We start from the raw sequence: 16977 nt of genomic DNA on the forward strand, positions 1-16977 counted from the left end.
TGATGTAAATAAGATTTTGTGGCAAAGTGAAGAAAAGTGGGAGAAAACTGACACACCTCCTGCTGTCCCCCAGCGACAAGGCTTAGGGACTAGAGGGTCAGTCCATTCCCCTTGGGTCCTGCTGCCCATTCTGAATGGGAGGACCTAGCTGACCTGTGGCTCTTCCTGGCACCCAGGACAAACATGGTTGGTGGCAATCAGGGGCAAAGGTCAGGGAGGATTTAGGTGTCAGCTAAAATGTTGAGCTGTGCAGAAGTACAGAAGGGCAGCCTGTTGTGAAACCAAGTAACTTTGGTTGGCCAAGGGAGTCACGGCTGAAAGGGTTTTGCATTTGATGGAAGTTGTTCAGGTCCTAGTCTCAGATAGTTTCTTTGACCTGGATTAAAGCTTCCTGAAGTTCAGGCCCTCCATAAATCAGGAGAAGAATTTAGTATTCTGCTTGTTACAGTTTTGCAGATGAAAAGCAGTAGGTCTAGGCACAACAGTCCCACTTTGCAGGGCTGCATTTTGGTTCTTTTTAAAAATAATTTCTATGTTTTATAAAATGTATTTCAAGAAACAGTAGCAGCTTCCACAACAAAACTGTTTCCTGTCTTGAAACTAATAAAAATTGTAGTCGAGCATAACTTGAACTTTAAAATTCTAAGAGCACCAAGACAACTGTTTGCAAAGTGTTAGCTGCATCTGCAAGCAATTAATTTAAATTGAACAACGAACCACTTCTTGTAGCTGTACTCCTTGGTTTATGACAAATTTATTAAGTCAGTTGTATTAATGAGGTCAGTCTGTTGAGGGATATTTCTAATTCTAGACATAGTGAAGTCTGAAGTTGCTCAATTAAGAGCCACCATCTTCTGCTCAAGGGTTCTAAGAGCCTTGTAATTTGAAGGGCCGTAAGATTTTAGCACAACGCTTCAGCCTTTGACAGCAAGGCACAATGGGCACTTGTGAAGTGCACAAAATGCAGCAGTAATAATACTTTGGTTTCTGACAAGAGTGACAGGATTAAACAGGTTGATGTTATTGGAGAAAGTTGTGGTATTTTGAGGCCATTTTTATTTTATGAACCCATTCTTTTCTGAAGCTCCTGGTACTGAAAACATGTGAACAGTCCACATGCAAAGGGGAAAGAAGGAATGAAGCTATCCATTTATGAGAAGCTGTAAAATAGTGCAAACTAATAAGATAATATTTTGTTTACCTTAACATTTAAAGTTTTTTTCAGCTGAACACAAAATCTACAGGAATCTTGTCAGGTTAGAGAATTTCTAGGTTTTTTTTTTCCTCCAGAGAGGATACAAAGCCAGAAAATGTGTTTGCCACTAGTTTGCTAGTGGCTAAGAAGGAAGAGCTATGTTTTTCTATAACCTTCTGAATTTCCTTTTGCTTCTTTCACATGACCCGGATGAAATATGAAGGTTACATGTCCCCAGGCTTTAGGAAAAGGAACTACTAATTTTAGTGTTCATTATATACTGTCTGAGAAAAGGCAGGCTATCTGGATATACATCGTCTAATCCTATATATTTTACTAAATAATTTGTTGGCCTATCTGCAGCCTCTTCCTGAAAGCTAAGCCTTAAATAAATGTCTGTTCCAAACTTCATGTACACTTTGGGTTTGTTATTTGCATTTTATGACCAAAATAAACCAATAACAAGCACACCAAAGCTCAAAGTTCTGTATTCATGGTTTTACCCAAGACTGATGTTGAGATAGGCATCTGTGATCCTCTGGTGGAAGAAGTGTGTATATTCTTGTAATTAATATGGCCTGGAGCTTTACAGGCTTTCCAGATTGCATACAGAAATTTTGGTGGGGAAAAATGGAAGAAAAAGTACTTAAATAAAGTCATGAAACTGTATTCCATGTACATGGATGTGAATTGTACAATTTAAGCATACAGCAATTTAATTTAATTTAACTTTGTTAAAAAATATGTTCTAAAGAACTTGGTTGTCAATAAATGCATCTTTAATGCCCAGGCCAGTACTTTGGAATGACTCAGTTCACTAACACAGCATTAACCCCCTGATGCATGTTTAGAAACATTAAAAAAAAAAAAAAAAAGATAAAAAATATAAAGAAGACTGAAATCCTTATCCTTGGCTTTTGGTTTTTTTTGTGTTAGGAAGTTGTGAAATAATGTTCACATTGCTTTCACATCCATAGGCTCTGCCTTAGCCGCTAAACGGAACCATTTTCCTTTAAAACAGAGTCTGAAGCTGATGTACCAGGGGAAACTTTACAAAGCAGGGATGATGGAGCTGACATTTGAAGAACCAGGCCATTATATCACAAGTTAGGCCAATAGATGTCAATCCAAATCCTAAGGAGAAAAGCAAACTAATGAGTCAGAGCAATGTACTGGCGCTGTGTGTTTGCCCTCCAGACCTGAAACATTTGTCGGTTCCAGGGAAGGAATAACTTCAAGAAACTCACCTTGGAATTTAATTTTAACTGTTTTCGAAGATCATAATGTTTTAAGAAAAAATACTGCTTTTCAGTCATTAAAAAAAAAAAAAGGTGTTGCAGTGATTGTCATGCCCATAAGCAATCTCACTTCCCTTCCACCAGGGAGGCCCAAAAAATGTGTAGAAAGAGCTAAATTGCAGGGAACTGTTTTGTAAAAGCCTGGCCTTATAAATTACTCCTGTCACATAAGCTGGCGATACCTTTTGTGAAGGCAGAACCATGCAGTTCCACTAAAAATTATTTCTATTTCTTATACAAAAAAACCCAATAAATAATTAAAAATAAAAGAGCGATAAGTAAATTTTGAGCAACCTGGTCCAGTGGAAGGTGTCACTGCCCATGGCAGAGGGGTTAGAACTAGATGATCTTTAATGTCCCCTGCAACCCAAACCATTCTGTGTTTTTATGAATAAGAGAAGGGATAAGGGCAGATGTACAAGCCACAGGCTCTTCCACAGGCCTGCCTCTGGGGCAGGAAGGTGGCAGTGAGGAGAGGGGCCAGGATTGGTGGCCTGGGAGCTCAAATGTCCACACTGGCTCCCAAGTCATTGCCTTTTCCTGGCTGTTACAGTCTCCTGTGTCTGCATTAGGTTGTCAACTTCAAGCCCTGGCTGTGCATCCTTATCAAATGCTTATGTACTTACCTGAAAATCAGCCAGTCTCCACAGACAAGATTAAGAATACAGGGAAAATACTGCAAAACCAAAATGAGCCTAATGCTGCTGATATTCATCATTGTATGAGCTAGAAAATGGCTTATATTAAAAAGTTGCCATTTTATATAAAGTTTTTTGGGTTTGGTTTTTGGAGGCTTTTTTGTTTTGTTTTGAGGTTTGTGTTTTTTCGTTTGTTTGTTTTGTGGTATTCTAAAAGCTAGGCAGTTACCTACTGAATCACCTATGGCTTTTTCCTGATGGCCTAGAATAAATATTTTATAATTCTGAAGGTTTTTTTCGTTTACTCTTATAAAGAGAACACTAACTGTAGATAATTTCTGACCTGACAGTCTTCTGTCTTGTTAAATCTCAGGGTGCCACAAAGCTGGGAAGAGGTATTTGAGGTACTTGAGGATTACCAGTTTTTTCTGTTACTAAGGCATCCCCCTCTGAGATGCCCAGAGAGTGGAAGGACATTGGTCAGACAAACATGCAGTTCACTCCAGCTTTGTCACCTGGATGTTCCAAGTTGGTTGCATTGATTTAGGTTGGCATCAAGTGGCTCTTACTAGGACTGCAAAATATAGCAGACCTCAGGCAGTCACTTTGTTTCCATAAAACAAAAAAAATTATTCAAAATAAATGCCAGAACTTGCCTCCATAGGGTCAGCTTGTTTTCTGAGTCATCATGGCAAGCCTGGGAATTTTATTGTAGTATTTTAATTTAAGGAAAATGTAATGAAAATGTCTCAACACCAGCATAGACTAAAATACACGCCATTTTATTTATTTTGTAAGAGTGGTTGGAAGTAATCAATGGGTTTTAAATCTGAAAATATCTACTAAGTAGGAGATGTAAATTTATATGACTTGCAGAAGCATTGAAAGCCCATGGCATTTCCAGGTTTTTTGAACGTGTTTTGAGTGTGGACTTTTGCTTTTCTGACAGATTATGCTGGATCATTGTAACACCTAACAGGTGTTTTCAAAGAACATTTATAAGAAAAGGCTATATTTCTGGTAAAACCCTAGCAATATGTGAACTTTTCTTAATCAAAGGGTAAGCAGAGGTGACAGCAGGGAAGAAGCTGAAAGAGAAGTTCTGAGGTGTTCTGATGTGGTTCTTGGTAGGGCTTTGTTGATATCAGCATTTTCAGGGTGATGTTAGAAATGCTAGCAACCAGAACTGCTTAGAGTCAAGAAGACACCCATATTATTTTCAAGATGGTGTGCAAATTTAAGTATTTTGAGTAAATGTATAAGATCTGCAAATGTTATTGAAAATAGAAATGAGTGTATACATATGGCTTTGGCTGTGGTGTTTCCACTTTTGACTTGACTTGGGTGTCTTTTGATTCTGCAGATCTAATTTTGAGTGCAGCTCATGCTCAGGTGACTGGTAGAAAATACTATGACCCAGTTCAAAATGTGAAGTCTTTCACCTGCTTATATCTGAAATAAATGGCATTGTGTAAAATAAGATCACAGATCTTATAGAATGAGATGACAGGATGACAGTACGTTACTCACTGTTCAGATAACTGCAATAAAGAATGTAATGAGCCATAATGCTATTATTTTTCATGTTAGAATTTTAATATTGTGTTTTATGCAGCTCTTAAAATATCATGCATTAAACATGTTTCTGAAACTACAGAGAGTTATGTATTCATAGTGTCATTAGGGGAACATGGTCTGACAGCCACATGGAATGATCAAAATCTTTCCTATGGTCCCTCTCTATTCTCTTTCATTGAAGCTGTTAAAAGAAAAAATAACAGCCTGGAAGGACCTCACATTTAAAAGGTGTTATGATCATATTTCAGAGGCAATAGCTTGATGCCTTGTGCCACCGGCTGGGTTACAGACATAGCCCATAGTGTCTGGACTTATGTGAACGAGAAGACAGGTGGCTCAGTTTAACCATTGCCCCTGCCTTTGGGGGAACTGAAAGCAGGGAGATGCTTTTTGTGTGTGACTTTGGATACTTTTTGGGACCCTGGATAGAAAAGTGCATTACATTAAGTTTGCCTTTTGGGAAAAGATTAAAAATAGGATTTTTTGAATCCTGGAACCAATTTTTTTCTGGGGGAAGGGAAGTATTTTTGAGTCAGTAATGCTCTTGACTGCAAATCTTTATCATAGATATCGCGAAGCTGTCAGGCTAGAGAGCAGAGTGAAAATAGTGTCAACAGAAAAAATAAAATGAGAAATTACTCTTCCATCAACCTATCCCCTGAAGTCATAGATGGTGTTGATTGTGTCTTACCTTAGCAGTATATACTAGGGAGGTAAATCGCAGTAACAATAGGAGACAGCATATTTAATTAATTTGAGAAACACAGTTACAAAAACTACCATATCACATTTATTTGGATTAAGTTTTTGAAAACTCTGAGAAGTGAGGTGACCTTTTAGTTGATTAATTCCAAACTGGGGATTATTTTTTGAGAATGAGAAGCAGTAGGCTCAAAAATTGAAAAAAATGCCAGTTAGTCAGATTGCAGTGGCTTTCTAGGGGTTAGTCTTACTGGCATCAGAAGAAGGAAAAGCAGAACAGAAGAAATTGCTGAGACACCCCACACTACTGCTCTTGGCAGAGCCAGGTGTGGCCCTGATGGCACACAGGATGGCCGGGCTTTATGGTGCTGTGGTACCTGTCTCCTGTTTCCCAGCTGCCACACCTCAGCACAGCTTCTCCTTGGGGTCCCTCTCCAGCTCTGGGGGCTGGGGCACTGCCTACCTGGGAGAGGGAGCGTGGAGGTCAGCTCTAAATGAGGGCCAAGCTTGTCACCTTGCAGCAGCTTGACAGGGCTGCACCTGCTTATTAACACGGTGCCACAGTAGAACAGTTTGTTCCCTGTGTCTGTTAAAAGGATTTTCCTGTTTTACAGTGTCAAAATCCTGCATAATTTCTGCCTCATTTTCATGGAGGCATGATCAGACTTTTTACTCAGCTCCATCCCTGAAGACAGCTCTCTGCTGGTGTTCTCTTAAAATAAACCAGTTCTTTAATGAAACCTCCTGTAATGAACTGCACTGTCAATGTAATTTTGTTTATGAAAAAATATGAAAGACATCAGGGGAACTACTGTATACATGTAATGTTATTATAAGAGGGCCTTCTGCCAACACTGGAAACCACAGTTCGGTTCTTTGAGAGGATGGAATATGTTCATGTGCAATGGAATTACAGTTCAGTTTACATTTCTTGGAAACTTAGTACTTACATTTATTTTACAACATCTCAGATCTCCTTAAATGTAAATTGAAATAGATCTCTGAGGCTGAGATAACAGAAGATACTTTTTCTATGACATATTACTCTGGTTTGGGTTTCTTTATTGTCTTTTGGCTATTATGATTGCATTAACCATTAGTGCTTGTCTTATTTTATGAGAGAGCGTTAACTTGATTTTAAATAAGGGGGTATAAATAAGAAATGTCTAGATTAGCAGAATTATATTGTGATCTTATAGAGTTCAAAAGAGCATTCTGGTGTATATCAATGATAATAAAGCTGAGTACTGACTGCTTACATTGAGCTACTGTAGAACTGAGAGTAAAACAAGACAAAAATAGGGGATAAAAGTTGAAAGAACGACTTGAGTCAGGAAAAGCTATATATAGTTTATAGGCTCATTCTGCTGCTTTCTCTGGGTTAGCACTTGTGCTTGATTTCTGTAAACGTTTTCCTGAGTAATGATTAGGAGACTAGACTGATTTTAGTGGTATCTTGAAAATGTTTCAGTGGGTCATAGGTAAAGGGATGCTTTTTTATCATATTAGCTAAATGTCTGGGATTATATCTGTACAAATAAACATTTCAAACTTATTTACTGACTGTATCACACAATTTTAAAATGTAAAAAATGGTTAGTTTTTTTAGATCTGACTCTTTTTCGTTCACTGCAAAGATCAGGAATTGGCATACTTTGAAAAGCTCCTTATGAAAAAGCTTCCCAATGATATAAGTCATTTAGCTTTGAAGTGTCATTTGGAAATTAAACATGAAGATGCTTTATTTGGAAAACATCAAAACAATCTCTTTCAGGGGAGGAAAAAAAAAAAAAAAGCAGCTCCTGTGTTTGGGGGCATGAATCACAAAATTCAATAAAGTCCATGCACGTTGACAAACGAGATTAGTATGTGGGCTTTTTTGCTTTGTTTTCTGTTGTGTCTTTGAAGTTGCCAGTGTGTCCCAGGGCCCCTGTGACTGAGCAGTTTTGATTCAGCTGCCACTGATCGTACCTGAGTGGGAAGCAGAAAGCACTCCTGTCTACCTTTTTTCTCCAGGATAGTGTATGCTGGAAACAGATCATGTCTGCTGAGGGCTGCAGTCTGAGTCTATTAAAATTACTGAAAGTCCTGCCATCGATTTCAGTAGGTTTGAACTAGTACTTTAAGAAAGGATGAATAACACAGCTTCTACTCCTTCTCTCCTTGCTTTTGAGAACAGGGAGAAAAACTGAGATAGGCTTTGGAGAAGGAGCTGAGTGAAAAGGGCTCTTCATTTTTTTCAGTAGTTGGGAGGTTGTAGGAATAACATAGAAAAAACTAATAATCAGTGAATTCTGCTATTTTCTTCCATAGTTTTAGTCTCATACACTTGAGGAAATGGCCCTGACCCAGATGATATCCTTGGATCTTCCTGCCCCTGCCATGCAGTTGTGTATAGCCTGTCTATATCCCAGAACAGACCATTCTTACCAGCATCAAATGCACCATCCCTGAGGGTGAGATAGTAAAATGGCAAGATGAAGGACAAAAAGATGTATACAGTGTTTCAGAACTTCTTGCTATAAGGAGCCAAAAGGAGGGACAACTGCAAGGCACAGGTCCTCCTAAAAATGTATAGGGGGAGAACAATTGGGGCTGCTGTTGGGAAAAGCTCTGATTATGGAGAACAAGACCCTAGTTTTGCACATGGTCAGAGCTTGTGTAACCTCAACATTAAGCTTGTGCTGTACCCTGTAAGTCCTAGCAGTCACCATGCTAAGTCATCTAAAGCGTGGTAGGATTAAACCGTTTTACAAATGCATCTTTATACAAGCGGTGGCTGAGGAGTCAGTGAAACCACTCACTGGAGTACTGATTACTCACATGAATAAACGGTTACTACATCAAGGCCATAACTGTTGTTCAAGTGGTTTACAATATGGACAATGTTTTCCTCCTCGTTTTGGACATTGTATTTTTAGTAGTTTTTGGCAGAAACTTCAGCTTAGAAGCCAATGCCAAGGTTCACTGAAGACTTGGATAAGCATCAGCTGTTCATAACTGAAGGCATCTCTGCTCATTTCCTCTCTGCACAGACATACTTTGTGGTTTCCATATATATCCAGTATTTGCACCAGTGCGTTTCTTTTTCATTGTCAACTGTTAACACTTTATGGAGAAAAACAGATATTTTTTTTTAAAGAAACAGTGAAGATGGACCAGAAGGTTGAATGGGATGCTTTTGTTCTGGCTGATTAGTATTTAATGAGAATAGAATATGTATGGTTAAATGAGATCCAAAACATTATCATATGTCAGAGGAAATTTGTTAACTTTTCCACTGTTAAAGCACCTACAGTTGTCACCGTTTGACTCAGGTCCGACAACAATGCTCTCGATCCCCTCTCCTTCTCACCCAGATAGGGAAGGAGAGAGAGAAAAAGAGAGAGACTTGGCTGGATTGAAAACTAAACTACACAGCTTTAATTAAAACACTAATGAATGATACAAGAAAATATATACAATTATATACAGATATATTCAGGTATGGGTAAAAGCCTCTCGCCTCGCCCCACCCCAGCAACTCCCACAGCACTTCCCTGAACTGGGAAGAGTCCCGAGGAATCCTGGAGCTGCTGCTGGAGAAAGCAGAGAGTGATGAGGGTCACGAGAGATCAAGCCTAAGGGGCAACCGTGATGGATGAACAGAGTCCTGCCTGGATGCCGGCCATGGACGGAAGAGGAGGGAAGAAAAAAAAGGAAGGAAGATGTCTTCTGTGATCGCTGACCTTCCTTTGAGCTTACGTAGATATATGGAATGGAATATCTTTGGCCAATTTTGCTGTCCATCTAACTCAGCCTCCTACGGGGGCCTCACAGATCTCCCCGTAGTGTCTGAGCCGGCAGAGCGAAGGTGTGACCTTGAAGCCTCAGTAGTTAGAAAAACATTCCAGTGTCTTATCAACCTACCATAACACACAGTTGCTAGTTAAAAGAAAGCTTATTGAAGGAAAAAAAAATCAGTAAAAGGAAAATTGGCTTCATCCTGGCTCACACCAGGACAACGGTGTATGGAAGTGCTAACTTTCTAGCATAGAGGGTCATAAAGGAATATGAAGTAAGTGCTATTTTGAAATATGCTGTCAGGTATATATTTCTGTTGATGTAGCTACCAGGCACGATACTTAATCAAGAAATTTAAAATTGTTAATAAGGAAGTTACTGATATTAAAGCTAAAAAATCACCAAACATGGTGCTTTTTTTAGTAATAAAAATACCAAGGAGAAAATTAAAATGAAATACAAGCACAATAAACTGGAACATTGTACTATCGGTTTATTAATTTTGATTTCTGCAGCATATGGTAGTTTGATGCATCCAGAGGCTATGGCCACCTGTTAATACTCCAGAGTACAAAAGAAGAAAGTATTTGGTTGTTCACTTATGAAAAACACAGTCACTTCTATATTCTGATTAAAAGAAATTTTATTTTTCAATTCCTAGTGTGTATTTTTTTCAAGTATAAGTAACTTTCTAAAATGGAATCAGTGCTGCAGTTTTTATGATGGTTAATTTAGAGGAAATCCAAAGTGTTTTTTTCCCAGAAACCCCATCAAAGCTTTAGAGAATTTACATAGAAAAAGTAGCTAGCAGCAATACTTTCCTGTAGAAGAAAAATGTACTAGGATTTTTTCCTGTATTTTAATAATAAAAATTAATTTCAGAAAACAAGCCAAAAAAACCCCAACAATTGCTTGCAATAGGTCCTAATATAATATACCAACATAGTGTCATATATAACAGTACTACTGCTTTATGAGAAATAATTCAGAAGCTCCAGGAAGTACTTCTGGTTCTCACCCAGAGAAGGGTGCTGAGCCATTTCTCCCCAGCTGGCTTGTGGGTGGCTGGTGGGGAGGCAGCTCCTGGCCCACAGCAAGTGAGTCCCTGCCAGTGGCACGGGTTGGCTGGCACTGCTCAATAACAGAACCGAAAGGCTGCTTCTCTGCAGCTGAGAGCAAAGCACTGCCTTGCAGTGGCAGCTGCACCTCCTCCTGTCCATGTGCCCTCCTTGGCTTCTCTGAAGGAAACAAACCTTGTTTACATCAGGTGGATGGAGTATGTAAAGTGTAATGGCATAGTAAAGCTGTGGCTGTCACCATATCATTCACATGAGGGTAAGAAGGAATTTCCCACTTAACTGTGTTTCCTCTCTTGTTGCATCTTGATGGAAATGTGAAAGACACATGGACCTACTGGAGCCAGTTGGTGTTTATCTGCTGGTCATTGTCCACTTTGAAAAGAAACATTTGTTGGAAAATCCATGCATTTGAAACCAGCTGAAGCCTCAGATGGAGTATTGTTGTAACTTTGTGCATAGAAGCCTAGGAGTATGGAAGAGTCGCTTTTTAGACTGGTATCCCAAAGTCTGATGCAGGAGACGTGGCAGTGCTGATGGATGGGGTGCAGTGAGGGTGGGTGACAGGGGGCCTCTTCTTGCTTGCAAGCAGATGAAGAAGCTACCAAAGCAGGGAGCTTTGCACACCTCCCTTGGCAGACGTGACCCAGAGGTGCAGGGGCCTTAGCCAATAACTCAGCATTTTGGGGTTTATTTGTAACAGGTGGCACTTTAAACATTTGCTGCTTGTTTTGAGTTAATTAAAACCTTCCAGCTGGAGCTCTTTCAGCCCAGATCTTTGAGGTGTTTATTTGTGCGAACCACACTCAGAGGGCACTCAACCTAGACCTGGGTGTGATGAGAAGTGTCCCCTTGTAATCATTATACTTTTAAAAGAGACTTGATAGGTTTATCTTTTATGGTGGCAGATGTGTAACATACTTTAATTTTGTGTGCTGAATTCTTCAGATCAGTGTGGTCACATGAGTGTATTATGCATCAACAGTTGACACCCTTCTTTCTCTTCCAGCTCCTTTTTTTCTTTTGTTTCTTTTTTGAAGTAGGCTTTCTTGTGGATTATTTCCTGAACCAGGGAGGTTTAGGGCACATCACTTTTCATTTCTATTCAGCTTCAATCCATACAAGGAAAAAATTAATATTCCTTACAGTATGGTCTCTTGTCCATTGTAAATTAATTACAACCATCAGCTCATTTTGCACAGGCAACTGAACAGTCATCTTTCATTATTCTATTAGCAGAAACTGTTTTCATTATACGTTTGTCTGTAAATAGTTAGTATACATTAATTATACATTAGTCCGTAAGTATTGGTCATATGTGCAGCTGGTTGATTGGAAGAGTTTGACTTGTGCTTGCAGAAATCTGAACTTTGACCAGTGCTGACTGTGATATCTTAACTGAAGTTATGGGGCATCTTCATAGGTTGCTGGTTTTAAAGCTTCAGCTAAGGATTGAATTTTTAGGTGGACTGATCACAATAGATAATTAAAGTGATGGTAACATACTGATGGCAAGCAATGATGCAGACATTTTAGAGACACGTGCTCCCAAGACTGCAGCGACAAAACCAGGATGTGCACCTGTCCCTAGGCCTGTCCACGCAAAGAAAAAGGCTTGTTCCCTGGATCGATCCCATCAGAACAGAAGCAGCTTTTCTTTCCTCTGACTTGTTCTATGCTTGGTGAGCAGAAAGGTGTGATTTCCATTTAAATCCAGGAAGGCATTTATACTTCTTGGTTCTTGTTATATAATCCTTTACGTGCTCTGCCTACAGTCTCTATTTTTAAAAGCGAATATGCCCAAATGTGTTCATGTGTTTGTAAAAATTGTTTCAATTTCCAGCTAGGGGAAATCTGTTCTAAGACATGTTACACTGTTTCCATTAGTTAGTTTGGAGCTAGGAAAAGCTGCGAATGTTATATACTATGTGTAAATAGATAACATAAAAATTGGAATTACCAAAGACTGCAGACACCACTTCCCAAGCCAGATCAGAAGTTTTTCATAGCACAACACTGCTCGTTTGGCAATTTTCAGTGGAAAATCTTTCACAAAAGCAACCTCAGTGAGTAGGAGGCATCCTTGTGACATGAGAGGTCCCCGATGTGTGCTCTACCTGTGCTTAAAGGGGGAAGTCCCAGAGGCACTGTGCTTAGGGCTGCACTGAGGGTGGTTTGGGGTAGTCTGCAACCTCTTGTTTATCAAGGACCCTCTAATCTAGATGTTCTGTCTTGTGCCTTAAGTGACATCTTTGCTTTCCTTTTTCAGGTAAAAAGATCACAAAGAAAACAAGCAAAAAACCCCTTTTTAATAGATTTGCTGGTCAATAATTCCCCACTTCCACTATTTCAGCTGATAAACTCTGTTCACTTCTCTGTGCTCCTAATTGATTTTTCTCAACATCTGTGGCTGAGCTTAAAGCACTCTTGACATGTAGTGGGTGTCTGTTGGGCCCCACAGTCCCGGTGGCCAAGTGCAGGCTGTGTGAGTTCTCTGTACGAGCAGGTTTTTCTGAGGACAGCTGCTGCAGAAGAGCAGTGCAAGCCCCCAACTTTCCTGGCGGTAAGAGCCAGGGCTGCAGTATGGAGGGGCGAACATGCATCCTTCCCCTCTATTCTGAGAGTCAACTTTCTTTCTCCCCCCTCCCTCCCCCTTTATTTTCACAAACATAAAGATTCATCAACTACTTCCCCCAACACCCCCCCACCCCCCATCATTATGCAGTGTCATGCCTCTATTCATCATTTCCTCTATTTTCTGTGCTTTTTTTTACAGGCAGTCATAGAAGCACAGAATGGTTTTAAGGTAACTTTAAAGACTATATGGTCAAACACCCCTGCCATGGGCCAGGACATCTTTCACTAGATCATGTTTCTCAAAGCTCCATCCCACCTGGCCTTGAACACTTGGGGGCATCAACAAGTTCTTTACTGTTCAAGTTTCTCACCACTCTCTAAAACAAGTGACTGGCAGGTGGCTATGGGAATAGACAAATATGTCAGGAAAAGGAGAAATTTTTGAGAGAGGCCTTGTAAGGTTTTAAGAGCAATACAAGAAGCAAGGCAGTAGGCTCTTGCTTTAGGTACTTTAAATACTGTGAGTGCCCATGTTCAGGAGTTGTACTGAATGGGCTGAATTGTTAAATGCTGACTCAGATTTATCAGTATCTTTGCAAGTACGCTTTTGAGGTGAAACATATGCTTGTAAGTTCTGTTCCCATAGACAGGAACTAACGGTTACTAACTCGGAGCTTGTTAAGTTCCCAGAGCACAGCTTAGTCCAAAGTCTTGCCATTTGAATTTGTCAAAAATCCTAGTGTTTTCCACTCGTAACTTTTTGCCTGTATTTCCTTTCCTTTACAAACTCTTGCATGTGTTACTTTTGCTTCAGTTAGGTTTCTTTTCCACAAGTGCCTAGAAAGTAGATGGATCAAAAGCAATTAATTTATCCAACATTTATGTAGTATTCAGAGTATAAAGCAGGGAAGTTGATGTAAAAGCCAGTGCTGCAGATAATTGCCTGGACATTGTGATTCTGAGCCTTACACCTTGAACCATGTGACCTACTCATATATTCAAAATTAAAAAACTCATTAAAAACACTCATGCTCCTGGTGAATGAGCTGTAGAATAAATATTATTTTAATAATACTGTTAATTAAATGTGAATAATTATAGGAATAATTTGTGCTAATCACAGAAAGTTCATGAATAGGAAGAAGCAAAGTGGTCAACTTACTGCAAGTCAGTTGCCTCTCTCCCAGTCTTTGTGACAAAATACTGCCTCAAATCAGTCTGACTTTTGGGGGCCAGATTTTTTATTTATTTTTTTTTTATGATACATTATTAAATCTTGTTGCAATTATATCTGTAGAGCTTCTGACTGTTCTGATGTGTCATAAATCCATTACAGCTTTGTTGCACCCAAGTTGCAGATTGAATCCTCATGAGTTTGATAAGCTCAGACACTTGCTGTGGGTGGAAGTAGCAGACCTGCTGAGCAAAACTAGCATGTCATGTTAGTCTAGATAAAAGCTTGGCAGTCTAATAAAAAACTTCTTCATCTGGTTACAATGATATTGGCAGTAATTATACTATGTGCAGTTAATATGTAGACACACACTTGTTCGTATCTGTTCTTCTATATGGCATCAGCTCACCTTTCTGCTACCCCTCTGCATCTCAAGGTGGAAGATTTCAGCCTGGGGAGGGGAAATTCAGGGAACCCCTCCTCCCCCCCCCAATTCTTTTGCTGCAAGGAGAGTGATGTTGCTGTTAATGGCTTCTACCTCCTCGCTCCATAATGTGTGTGGGGTCAGTTTGGCATGTGTGCTGCCACGCTCTATGCCTTGCTCTGTAACCCCATGTCACACCTGAATTTGCTGTATGTGGTGTTTTGTTTTTTTTTAAATATGCTGGCTAGTAGCTATTTGTCACACGTAAAACTGGTTTTGCCCAGGCTGTATAGCTCTGATGATGAGGGGTACCACTGCTGAGAGGTTTATAGCCCAGGGGCTGCAGAGGTCACCCTATGCCCATGTGCTTGGGCCAAAGATTGTTCATTTCACACACAGTAACACCTTGGTTTTAATGTCAACTGGTTACAAAAGTGTATATAACAAGGGTCTCAGGCCCTGGGGGCCCCCCAGGTGATGCTGCACCTGAGATCCAGCCTCCAACATCCACTGTGCAGCATTCAGTTGCCATCTTGCCTTCACGTAGCCTCTGAAGTCTTCTCAGTGTCTTTACTATAAAGAGACAAATTGTAGGAGAGTAAGGAGCCTGGAGCCACCTTGTGTAATGATGGTGGTGGGCAGCTGGGCATGCAAAGCTCCACCTTTGCTGTAGTCAGTCCCTGCATGATTAAATCACCTCTGTTGAAGAAGAGTGTTTCTGACAGTGTAACTTACCATAGCATCTCCGGTTATTATTCTCTCAACCCCTAGACATGGCTTTTAATGTTTGTTTAGGTTTTTTTCTCTGTTATCTTTTTACATGCTTTTTAAAATTCTATTTATCTGGACACTCCTGGGTTTCCCCATACATTTGTAAACCTTCATTCCAGGGCAGTCTGTGCCTGTGTGTAAGTGTATGAGTATGTGTGTATGGGGTGATGTGAGGGGCAGGGTGTTCTCCTTTTTTTCACTACCTCTGCATCCTTTCAAAGAGACAGTTTACATTTGATAGAAGGCTTGATGGGCTTTGACATGTTATATGCATTCAAATTCTCATTCAAAACAATACTTCATTTTTAATATTTACTTTAAACGTTATTTCTTCAGTGTGTAATAAAAATTCTATTTTTATTTTCCTCTCTGGATCTTGGAGGAAATGTTAAACTCTCAGTTACTAAAACAACTCTTCTCAAATAGAGGCACATCTGTAAAAAACTGGTAAACAACCCCATATTTTTCAGAGGTCTTGAATCTCTTCTGTTTGTCTCAAAGATGCATCTCTTTCAGGGAAGTTTTTATGCTGCATTTGAATGAACTGACTGCTATTTGTACATAAGAGGATGTTTTAATGGAAATGTTTTACTTTTTGAGGGAATTATTTCTAAAAGATGCCTTTAAGAAACTGAAGGTTTACAGCTGTTTTCTAAGAAATTTGTTATGAAAAGAAATTGTTAGGATAGTCTTTCTGTGAAACGAATCAGGAAAGCAAAACAAGGCTTACTGCATGACAACCTTGGCCTCTCTTGAACTTGAAACTTAGGATATTTTTGGTGGAGCCTATAAATCTTTACCTTACAATGGCAGGCCATTTATTTTTAAATAACTGAGGTGACGCTGAAGGAGAAAGCAGTTAAAGGACATGGAAAAAGAGATAATCTATAAGGGCATATCTACAAGTGGGGAAAGTCACACAAAACAGTAATGTGGTTTTTACAATGTGCTAATAGCTTGACCCTCTTTTGACACTTTTTACTGAGCCCCAAAAGTGCCCTGGTGTTAGGTAATACCATTTTCTGGCAGAAGAGCTTCCTCTCACTTGGGTGTCCACAAGAGGAGTCTGTCTGAAGTAATTACTGAGCAGTAAATTAAAATGCAGCCTTACTGTGCTGAGAGTCCCCCATGTAGACAACCACCATGATAACTGGAACAGACCATGGGATTCATTTGGAAGATGTGAATGCAGCCGTTGTCTCAAGCCTCCATGGGAATATTTTAATGATATCCATGCATATGAAAACAACATTGAAGGGATTTAATTTTGAGATAGCTGCTGGCAGGAGCTTAGCAAAAGAGCATGCGTTGCAGTTAGTATCTTTCAAGCAATTGTGTATGTTTACAACATATCCTGTCATCAAATTATGGGAGGTAATCTGGTAGCAAAGCCCTGAAGAGGCCCATCAGTAACATTTTCTGAACTATATTAAGCTCTGAGGCCTAATAGGCTAGGAATGATGTAGAGAACAGGCAAATTATTCCTGTAGTAATTCCATCACGCCTTCTCAATGTTTTATTCTGTACTGAGAAATTAGCTATTGTGCAACAATTGATAAAATTGATTATGTCAAGAGATATTTCCTGAGCACAGATTAGACAGACAATTCAAAGACTGATAGATTAGCAGTTTCCCTAGAAAAGAAATTAAGAATTGTCACCAGAAAGGGCACATACAATGGTTCATAACTTACTTTATCCATCACTGAATTGTGACTGGATTGATGGCTGTGCATCAAGAAACTGAGCTGGTTTATGCGG

Source organism: Chaetura pelagica, unplaced genomic scaffold, assembly GCF_000747805.2.
Source record: "Chaetura pelagica isolate M959 unplaced genomic scaffold, ChaPel_1.0 scaffold308, whole genome shotgun sequence".
NCBI classification, from domain to species: domain Eukaryota; kingdom Metazoa; phylum Chordata; class Aves; order Apodiformes; family Apodidae; genus Chaetura; species Chaetura pelagica.